The sequence below is a fragment of the Marmota marmota genome, unplaced genomic scaffold (genome assembly GCF_001458135.2).
Source record: "Marmota marmota marmota unplaced genomic scaffold, marMar, whole genome shotgun sequence".
NCBI lineage: Eukaryota > Metazoa > Chordata > Mammalia > Rodentia > Sciuridae > Marmota > Marmota marmota.
The window spans coordinates 26,789-38,115 of NW_026000079.1; the positions used below are offsets into that span (position 1 = coordinate 26,789).

Consider the following 11,327-nt stretch of genomic DNA (forward strand, 5'->3'; position numbering starts at 1 on the left):
AAATAAAACATATTAAATGAAGCTCATTCTTTTCTCTGTACTTTCTTTAGTATACTGTATTCGTAGTTGGTTAGTATGTTCTTTTCTCCAGAGTTTTACTTTTTATCTTTCTATTCTTTTTAATTCTAATGTTGAATTCAACCCATGGTATTTAGTAGACATAGGCTGAATGCATATTTAAGAAATCAGAAATATGCAAAAAATAATTTTGTTTTACATTTGTCTTATATTCTGAGTTTTCTAGATCTCTTGACTTACTTTATTCAATTTGAAAATGAAAATTATTTTTCAAGACTCATTAACTCTACTTTGGAGCTTTTCCCTTTTTTCAATCCTGAGGTTCATGGGTTTCATAAATTCTGGAAAATTCTCACCCTGAATTTCTTTAAATATATTCTCTTCTCATTATGTGTTTTGTCTCATTATATAAATATGTAATTTTCATTAGGCTTACATTGGGATTCATACTAATCTTTACATATGTTTTTAATTGGTACTGGATATCTAAACCCAGGGGCACCCTACCACTAAGCTACATTTTTATTTTATTTCTTTGGAGACAGGCTCTCACAGAGTTGCCCAGGCTGGCCTCAGTGTGCAAACCTGCTACCTCCATCTCCAGAGCCAGTGGGAACATAGTGGGAGTCGCCTCACCTCGCTAAGCTACATATCTTTCAATACCCTTTTCATTTTCAATAGCCTTTATCTCTGTATAGCATTAGAAGAAACTTTTCAGATCTTCTGAATCAGAAATATTTTTAAATTATTTTACTTATTGTTGTTTAATCTACTCTTTGAGTTTTTATATGATTATAGCAAGAAGAGTTATTTTAGAGGTTAAATTTGCTTTACACTGTTCCAGGTATTTGACTTTTTAAATAATGTCTCTTTCTTTTCTTGTGTTATTACTTTTTATACCTTTCAGCATTTCAAATATAATTTCCTTTCTGTGTGATGTTTTTTTTCGAAATTAAACTGTTTTGTTTGGCAATTTCCATTAATTATAGATTATTTCGGGCTCTGTCCTCTAGATTTGAATTTTGGCCTTATGCAAAGGAAGGCTTTTGAGTTGGTATACTTGGTTCTCTTGATCAACTTTAAAATTTTACCAGGTGTCACAGAGCAATTAAAAATTTGCAATCACTTCTTATCTTATTATTTTATTTCAGGATCATTCAAGTAGATATTTGTAAACTCAAAACCCACAGCAGTGATTTGCAATTCTCAGAATAAGAAAGTAAAAGCAAAAGCAAAACCAGCCAACATGTACTGAGTAGATGATGGACACGCTTCCTTCCCTATATACTTGGGTGGATATTTTTCTCGTTGACTCTGTCACAGAAGTGATGGTATGGAAGAAGCCTCCATTCCAACTCTGGCCTTATTTGCCCAGACCTAAGACCTTATCTTCAGATCCAAGAGATGGCAGTGACCCAACCCCTGGGGATGCTGGGCATGACAATATCTTGCATACACTGGTGTCAGGTCCTATTTGTCCCTAGTTTTACATTTCTTCTTTGCTTTTATTCCCCAAAAGGAATCCCCTTATTTCATGGTAAATGCAGCTCTGCATTTAAAAGAGATTAAATGGTTTCTACTGGTATGTCTTTTTAAGCTCTGTAGTGGGCTCTCTTGACTGAATAACTCCATAACTGTGTCATTTCTATTTACACAGAGGATTCCAAGGGCCATGAGATAGATGAATGTTCTAGTTTGGAAAGAATCCAGGAAGTAGGATGGAGGTTAGCCTGAATGGACAGGAGGGCGTAAGAGAACAGAGGTGAGGACCCGGGAGCTGAGATCAAGGCTAAGTGAAGACTGACAGTGAAGACCTGGGAGAGTGAGAAAAAAGGAGAGAGAAGGAGAGTGGGGAAAGGGAACACATGATGGGAAGAGACAGGAGCACATCAACTCACAAAGAAGTTCAAAACCCTAGGAAGGCTAGCTAACAGTCAGCTCTTTCCAGTCATTGTACGTACAAGGACAGTGAGGTCCAGTGATGGCATTGCAATTCAATGCAGGTGTCCCCTGCAGGAGATCATGGGGATTCTCAGTCTGGACCCCTTTTTAATGCAAGAAATTTTCTGTGTGGGGCCCAAGTCACAGAGACCACATTTAGGAAGCCAGAAAGACAAGATAAAATCTTGAGAAAGTATGGAAGGAGAAATGAGAAACCCAGTGCAGGCATGAAGTTAGGACACGCAGTGGGGTTCTCTGGGAAGGAGATTGAGGTTGGTGTTGGTGAGGAGGGGAAGTCAGAGGGCAGAGGAAGATTGTGTGGGCAGGGCCACTGACATCTGGGTTCTGGAGAAAGCTGGGTGGGGAAGGAGAAATTGAGGAGTTATGGTGGTGTGCAGGGGAGGAACTATTGCACATGTTAGGAAGAACACAAGATCCTTGTAGCCTAAGCAACAGTGGTTCAAGAAGAGGAATCCTAATGGAAAGTCTTGGGACAAAGGGAAGAATCCTGGATGTCCTTAGGAGAGCAGGGACACCCCACCTGGCTGAGTTATAATTGGTATACAGCTCACTCACCTGGATTTTCCTCATCTCTTCCTGTGACCAGGGAGCACACCACATCAGTGATTTTTATAACCATCTCCTCTCTCAAAGATTTTTCTCCTTTTCTGGTCCTGGTCACTTCCCACCTATTTTGTCTTCTGTCTTTCTCCTACAGTGTTGCTCTCTCTCAGCTCCCCCAGCTCTCAGCACCCCCCAGGCAGCTCCCAATGGTCTCCATCCTTTCCTCTCCCCTCCTCAGACCTTGTCTTTCACCCTCCACAGCTGAGAGCTCACTCAGGGGTGCAGTGGACTGGGGAGCTGCAGATCCTCAGTGGGACTCTGACCCAAGCACCAGCTGCTACCTGCATCCTCACCAGGAGCCACTCTGTCAGGGGAAAGTTGAGGGGAAGAAACTTCGAATTCTGCTTCATTTCTCTTCATAATCTACTCCCTTCTTCCTTCCCTTGTTATGGTTTAGGTATGAGGTGTCCCACAAATACTCATGTGTGAGACAGTAAAATGGTTTGGAGGTGAAATGACTGGGTTACGAGAGCCTTAACCCCATCAGTGAATTAATCCCATGATAAGGACTAACTGAGTGTAACTGTTGGCTGGTAGGGGTCTGGCTGGGGAGGGGGTTGTCCTTAAGGAGTGAAGCTCTCCCTCTGTTTCATGGCAGGCCATGTCCAGACCTGCTTTTCTCAGCCACCCTCTTCTGCCATAAGGTCCTGCCTCACCTTGGGCCGGGAGGAGTGAAGTTGGCCATCTGTGGACTTAGAACTCTGAAACTGTGAGCCCCCAAATCAACTTTCCTGCTTAAAATAGTTCTGGTCAGGTCCTTTGGGCACAGTGGCAAGAAAAGCTGACTAGAATAGCCTCCTTCTTCGGCGTCTGTTGCACCCTTAGTGTCTCTTACCAGCTCTTTGGGTCTCATAATCTCATTCCTCATTTAGTTAATTTTCTTCCCTCTCTTTCCTACCCCAAACCCACTGTCCCATCCTTGTTTTCTCCATCCCACACTCATGAGCAACAGTCATATATTTTGTGGGATCCAGGGAAAAATAAAAATGTGGATGTTGTCTTAGCCATTCAGGCTGCTATCACAGAACACCACGGACTGAGTGGTTTATAAATACCAGAAAATTATTTCTCACACTTCTGGAGGCTAGACAGTCCAAGATGAAGGTAGATTTGGTTTCTAGTGGGACCTGCTTTTTAGTTCGTCAAAGGCAACTTCAGAAGGTGTCTTCTCATTGTGTAAGGGTTGTGGGTCTCTTTGAGATTCCTTTTATAAGGCACTAATCTCATTTCTGAGGGTTGAAGCAGCATGACCTAATCACCTACCAAAGGCCCCACTGCCTAAAACCATCACACGAGAGTGGTTAGGATCCCAAAATATAAATTTGGGGAAGACACAACGATTCACACCATAACTGGTTTGTGTTCAAAGAGTTTTTGTTTTTGAAATTTTTTTTATTGTAGATGGACACAATACCTTTATTTATTTATTTATTTTTATATGGTGCTGAGGATCGAACCCAGTGCTTCATATGTGCAAGGCAAGCACTTTGCCATTGAGCCACAATTCCAGCTCTCAAAAACTTTTGGATATATTAAAATACAATACTTTTTCATTTCTATGGAAGGTTATGTCTCTGTTTTTATTTGATTTGCTAGTGTGTGACCCTTGGGCACAGAGATACTCACAGGATGATTGCTGGAACTTTCCTCTTAGCAATACCTTCATAGTGTCCAAGAGATTTTGATATTTTGTATCACTATTCTCATTTACACTTAAGTACTTTTTAAAATTTCATCCCTGTTTCTTCTGATATCCATTCCACAGCATTTTATCCACTCTCCAAATGTTAGAGTAGCTTGTTTTCTATTTTATCATTGATTTCAAATTTCATTCAATTATGATCTGATAAAATGCAAAGCATTATATCTATTTTTTTTTGTATTTTTTAAGAGTCACTTTGTGGCCTAAGATATGGTCAATTTTAGAGGTGGATTCATGTTCTGCTGAGATGAAAGTGTATTAATCATCGGTGGATGGGACATTCTATATATGTATGTTAAGTTTAAATTAATAATTGAATTTATTAGTTCAAAGCTTCTTTATTTAGTTTTTGTTTGTAGGCTCTATCCAGTGGTGAGAGAGCTGTGTGTTAAAAGTTACCCAGTAATATCATGTTGTGGTCTATTTGCTTCTTGAAATTAAGATGGGTTTGTTTGATGTATGTTTGTGCTCCATTGTTTGGAGCAAAAATATTTATGATTGTTATGTCAGTTGATGTATAATTCCCTTACACACTATTAAATGTTCTTTTTGACCATTCTGATTAACTTTGGTTTAAAGTCTACTTCATCTGGTATGAAGATAGGAAACCCTGCTTGTTTAGGAAATCCATGTGAATGACATGTGTTCTTTTCCATCATTTTTCCTTCAGTCTGTGGGTGTCTTTGCCTATGAGATGAGTCTCTTGTAGACAATGTATTTCTGGGTCTTAGTTTTAATCCAATCTACTAGTCTATGTTTTTTCATTGATGACTTTAGGCCATTTACATTCAATGTTATTATTGTGATATAATTTTTATTCCCTGTCATTTTGATTTATTTCTCATTTTCAATTTGAATTAGTTTCTCCTTTGATTGACTACTCTTTTAGTGCAGTTCCTCCCTTTGCTGATTTTCACTTTTTTTTTAATTTCTTTTTCATGAACTATTTTATTGATTATGTTTTGTAGTGCATGCTTTCTACTTGTGAATTAGTTTAACTTTTGCTTTTGTTTATTATGTAAAGTTATTACTTCATCACCAGTTCTGAAGCTTAATTTTTCAGGGAACAGTTTTCTAGGTGGGTATCCATTTTCTTTTTAGAGTTTGGTACATTTTATTCTAAAACCTCCTAGCTTTGAGGGTCTGGGTTGGGAGATCTGGTTACCTCCAGATTAGTTTCCTTCTAAATGCTACCTGTTGTTTTTATCTGGAAGTCTTTAAAATTCTATTCTTATTCTGTATATTAGGGATTTTTATAATAATGTGACTTGGTGTGGGTCTGTTGTAATATTGTATATCTGGGGTCCTGTAAGATTTCTATATTTGATTTTTTAAATTTCATTATTTATTTTTGGGAAATTTTGTGATATTGTTTTATTGAAAAGATTGTACATTCCTTGTTTGTATCTTTAAGCCTTCATCTATCCCCATAAAATATTAAGTTTGGTATTTTCAGGTTATCCCACATTTCTTGGAAATTCTGTTCATGGTCTCTTAAAATCTTTTCTCCATGATCAACTTTATTTTCAAGATCATATATTTTGTCTTCATTGCCTAAAAGTCTGTTTTCCTAGGGATCAAGTCTTTTGTGATGCTTTCCATTGAATTTTTAATTTCATTTATTGATTCTTTCATTTTCCAGATTTCTCTTTGTTTTTATTTTCTCTACAGGATGGGCATCCTTTGTGTGGTCTTTGTAATACCATGTTTTTCACCCTTTTGTGCTCTTTGTTACTGATTGTACCAATTAAAATTATTTCAAACATATCCAAAATGCTACTGATTATCCTTAAACTGAAAAGGCTGTAATGTGTATTACAATTTATTACCTGTAAATATATATTAAATAAGATTTATAAACAAGATACACAAAACAGGCTACATATTCATCAATTAACACAAATACTGTGAACAGAAACTCAAAGTAACCTATCCCTCTATCTACCCTAGGAGCCTGGCTCAGTGCTCACTAACACAGTGTTTGCAGCAGAAACTGTAGAGAACATAACTGCTGAGAATGCGCATTGCTCACTAGGACCTACTTCAATCCTCAAGAGCAGTACTTTGACTCCTCATTTTTGATTTCCTCTTCAGTAATGCCCTTGGGCCATATTTTAGGTATCACCACCATGAGGTGCCTCTCAATCTTTAATGCACCTGTGAATCTTCTGATGGTTTTCTTAAAATTAAAATTATAATTCAGTAAGTCTGAGATCAGGAACCACAATCTACATTTCTACCAAGCTGCAATGTAATGAATCTGTGGCTTGACCATAAACCACACTGAATATGGAGGATCTTCATCCTTCCATGCTCTTTTAGTTTAGAGAATAAATGGAAACAAAAGTTTCATGCTAATAGTTTCCTACTTCAATAACAGAAGTGGTTACAGGCAAAACTGTGTGTCTCAGAAGGGTAATATTGTGACGTTTTCAGTCGAGGGGAAGAAATAAGGAATATCCATGGACTTCTGCCCCTGTTCAATGCTTTATTCACTCAAATTACTCAATACAATTTCACTTTATAGGTTCTTAATCAAGAAAATGACAATCTTTAATGCTAGGCACTGCAATAGTCATGATCAATTCACAACAAACAATTCTAGATTAATTCTAAGCGCTGCAAAACACACTTAATCATGACAGGCTAATGACAGACATCCCCTCTGCATGCTAAGTTCAGAAGTCTCAAGCCTTAGGCTTTAAGTCCAGCAGATGCGCACTCACTCAGACCACGGTGATCATGTCCAAAACCAAGGCAGGCTTTTCTTGGTGTGGAGTGAACAATTGGTTGAAGAGAGGGTCATATGGAGAAGTTGCAGCTCTCACCAAGGTCCAGATGAGGTAGTAGAGTTTGAGAGGGTGAGGATCATGAAGAGGATCAGGAAACAATGACAAGTGATGGGTTCTCAGGTCCTCATCAGGCTCTCCAGCTCGAGTGCATCTTATTTCAATTGTCTGAATCCCTACTCATCAGCTCTATCATTTATAGTAAATTTGGGGGCTTTTGACCCCCTTTCAATCCTTACCAGCTACCTCTGGATTTCTCAGTGACATAATTTGCCCTGGGGTCAGAAACCTCTGGTCTGGTGGTCCTGATCTTCTCCCCTTTCCCTCTTATCAGGGGAGGACAGCCTGCCAGGGGCTTCACTCTGTTATCAGGGTGGGGGAAGTGACTTGTTTGAGGCCACACTGGAGGGCTCTGTGGGTGTGCCTGGGGAGACTGCAGCTATGAAACCGGAGTTTTTAAAATGAAGTTAGGCTCAGGCCTAAGGCCATCCTCACACTGTGTTTCTTCTCAGAGGCTCTGAGAAAAAAACTGTAGAACTAGGAATCATAAACTCTCCTCCAAGCAAGATTTTTAACAAGTCAAGCATCAAATGTCTGAACTATAACACAAGTGTCAGGATGGCAGAGATAATTTTTAAAAGGCAGAAAATGTTTTTAAAAATGTAAAAAGTATAAACCTTACATAAATTCAACACAGGTTTTGATTGAGAACACACTACATAAAGGCCAGATACTTCACCAGGGATACAGATACTTAAAAAGCATGTGCATTGCTCTCAATCTTTTAAAAACTGAAAATTAAATACAAATCTACACAACTGCCATACACGCTAGAGAGTGAAGGGTACACTTGAAATGTGAGGAAGCACAGATGGAGGAGAGAGTGCTTCCCACTGTGAATCAAGTAAGGACCTCTGGAGGATGTGACATCTGAAATGCATCTGGTGATCCATTACATCTAAACAAGTGGAGCTTGCTAGGATCCTCTTCAATTCAGAGTTAAAGTCCCAGAAGCCAGGTCTGCACATCAGATCCTGCAAGATTACATTGAGCATATATTGGTAACTGATCATGAACCAGATAAATTACAAAGGTTTCACAAGGACAGTTGAAGTGATGTCATCACCCTGTGGTGTTCAGGTGTAGACTGGGCACCTGGGTAGCTGGGTCCTCACTTCAAAAGGACAGCACTGCAGGGAGCTTCACAGTGTGTCCTATGTGAACCAAATGAGAACAGAGAAATAACAGACCATCATAAGGTGGAGGTGAGAATAGAGGAGAAAGTGGGAGTGGATTTGGGAGGAGTAGGAAAGTAAGTAAAGAGAAAAAGAAGAAGGGAAGACCATGGGGAGGAGGGATGAACAGAAGAGATGGATACAAAACTCACCAGCGTTTCCTAAACCAAAATCCAAGACCTGTCAGAAGAGCCAGGGCCACTATTACGGCCGAGAGGATCCAGCCCAGGGCACTAGGAGGTGCTGCAGATTCAAGGGGACACCAGGACGTTGTTGCAAGTGTATCCCCTGTTTTACCCCATGTTTACTCCCTATTTGCCCTGTTCAACTGCAATATTTTGAGTTTCTACCTCACCAATCATTCTTCCTAATTTTATCTCATCCCTTTTAAGAGATGAATCCTTCATTCATTCTACATATTTCTGCATCTACAGATCTTTAATTTTTAATTCTTCTATTCCTTGGATTAAAATATTTGTCTTTTTTTGTGACTGAAATTCTTAAAAATGTTAAATTTTTTATCTGGCATCATGCTCTGATAGGGGACCTCCCACTAACCCCAGCTGGGTCCCACTCTTACCACCCCAGTAGAGGACGAGGTCCTGCCCTCCTAGGCTGCTGTGCTTCACCCTGCAGGCCAGGCCAGCAACCTCCCCAGCTGCCACATCCAGGGTTGCTCGGAGAAACCACGTCCCATCAGCATTGGGCAGGATGTCACCCCTCTGAGTGCCCTGCTGCTCCTGTTCCCCTCGCATCCACATCACCTAAACTGGCTTTGGGTAGAATCCAGACACGTGGCACACCAGCAGGAGATGGCCAGGCCCAGGGCTGGAGCCACAGGACAGCCAGGCCTCAGGCTTCACTGCAAAGGACAGAAAACACATCGAGACACAGACTCTAACATACACTTAGAGGTTCAGAACTCCACATGAGACTACAGAGACACATGGTTCCAACTTCTGGAAATGTGACTCGATATCCTCTTTTTATCCTGAATTTGACTTTAAAATAGAAGAATTCTTTGAGATGGGCTACAAGACTGACCTTGTCTCTGGAGATGAGCCTTCCCTGCATCAAGAAGACCCAAGGTGAAACGTGGGCAGGTGTCACTGAGGAGCATATGATATAAATGTGTGTTGTCTTGGTCCTGATTGAACAGTTCGCAGATTTCCTGGGCCTCTCTTCCACTCATGGGAGGTGGTGACCATGTTTCATTCTGGAAGCTCATGAAGTCATATCCTTGGATAGCTACATGCACGGAGCCTACCCAGGACTTCCCAGAGTGCAGTTGACAGCCTGCTGCCACCTGTAGATCAAAGGAATCTGAGGAAGAAGAATAATGAATTAGAGGAGAAAAGGAAGAAAATGGAATGAGTGGAAGCAAAACATTATAAAAGCAGACGGGAGTTTGGGGAGTTTAGAGGAATGGACCCAAGTGTGGTTTCAGCTGAGGTTGACAGAAAGGGGAACTGGTAGGAGCTGGAGGTGGAGGAAGAGATGATAATATGAGGAAGGGAGGGGATTGTTCAAAGGTGATAGTGAAGGTGTGGGGGGATAAAGGACTTCATGTGAGTGAGCAGAGACTCTAACTAACCAGGGTGAATGTATCCATGGTCACTATGACAGTTTACACAGGAATGACAGCAGAGATTAAATGACAGAGAAAAATCACACTTTAAAAAGTCAACCAATAAGTGAGGAAGCTGGGGGTACCTCATCCATGACCATGGAAAAGGGTGGCCACAAGATGACTCTGAGGAGAGATGATAACACAGAGCCCTGCAGGCAATGAGAGAGCAGTTCATAAGTGGCAAAAACTAAAAATTTTGGAGAATCGGGTTCTGGTTTATAGCAGGTGTCCAGGATGTGATTGCAGCTTTATGCTGAAGAGTTGGAGTAAGATTCAGATCACAGAGAAGGCTGTGTCCCAGAATAATAAAAAGTTCACTGACACTCCTCAACCCTCCTCCCATTCTTCTCCCCAATAAGGGAACTGAACTCACCTTCAGGCATCAAGTGATCAGTGTCAAGTTCCTTAACGCTAATAATGAGGATCTGGAAAAACCTTTCCACATCCATCACCTGCTCATTACTGATGTTGCCCCTGGACCAGGGATACAGGAAAATGATGGTACCAGACCTGCTGTTCCAGCTGTGACTCTGCAGCTCCCCCAACCAGCCTGAGCCCATATGTACCCAGGAGTGGTTGTGAAAGGATGACATCCACATGATATGATAGGAGACAGGCTCTTCAAACCCTGTAGCAAAAGAATAGATAGAATAGGAACAAATCAAACACTGGGGGGGGAGAGACATGGGAAAGAAAGGTGCCAGAGTGGGAAGACTCAGAATCAGGAAAAGTGGAGAGCCACCATTACCTTAGCTGACATCTGCTGGCCCCCAGGGTCCCATGCTCTATCAACATCCTCCATGAGAGCACAGAGGGCTTGAGTAAGGACACACAGAATGGGGCCAGCTTGGCACTCGTTCCCTCCAGGTGTGTGCAGGGGAAACTGCCGTCACCACACACACACACACACACACACACACACACACACACTTGCATCCAACAGATCTCTTAACACAAATCTTACCAAATTCACTGTCCCCTCCTGGGAAGAGAGCAGTGATCAAGGGGAGTAGCAGGAACAGCATGGTCCTTGCAGATGCTACTTCTTTCTCTTGGAAAAGTCGTCCTTTTGTTTCTGTTGTAAACCAACCTACCCCACAGACCTCTCTTCTGACTTCCTTATTCAACCAACAAACTTCTCCTTCCTGAAGCAAAGACAATCTGCTCCCTCCTAAAACCCTGAGTTTCCCATTTCCCATTTCCCCTGCTCTTCTGACTCTCTGCCCAGTCTTCCAACTTCTCTCATGGTCACGGACTTCCACCCTGTTCATCTCCCCCTATTTCAACTGCTGTGGAACAAGTCTTATGTGACACTAAAAGTTACATTACCACTACGGACACTTCTTTCATTGCTGGGTATTGAACCCAGGTTCTTAAGCATGTTCTAT

The 11,327-nt window shown here is 41.0% G+C and overlaps 1 pseudogene; it reads right to left on the minus strand.

Annotated features, from left to right (window-relative positions):
* Window positions 1-7,900: 7,900 nt before the first annotated feature.
* Window positions 7,901-10,964, minus strand: LOC107156571 (annotated as a pseudogene).
* Between the last annotated feature and the right edge of the window lie 363 nt (window positions 10,965-11,327).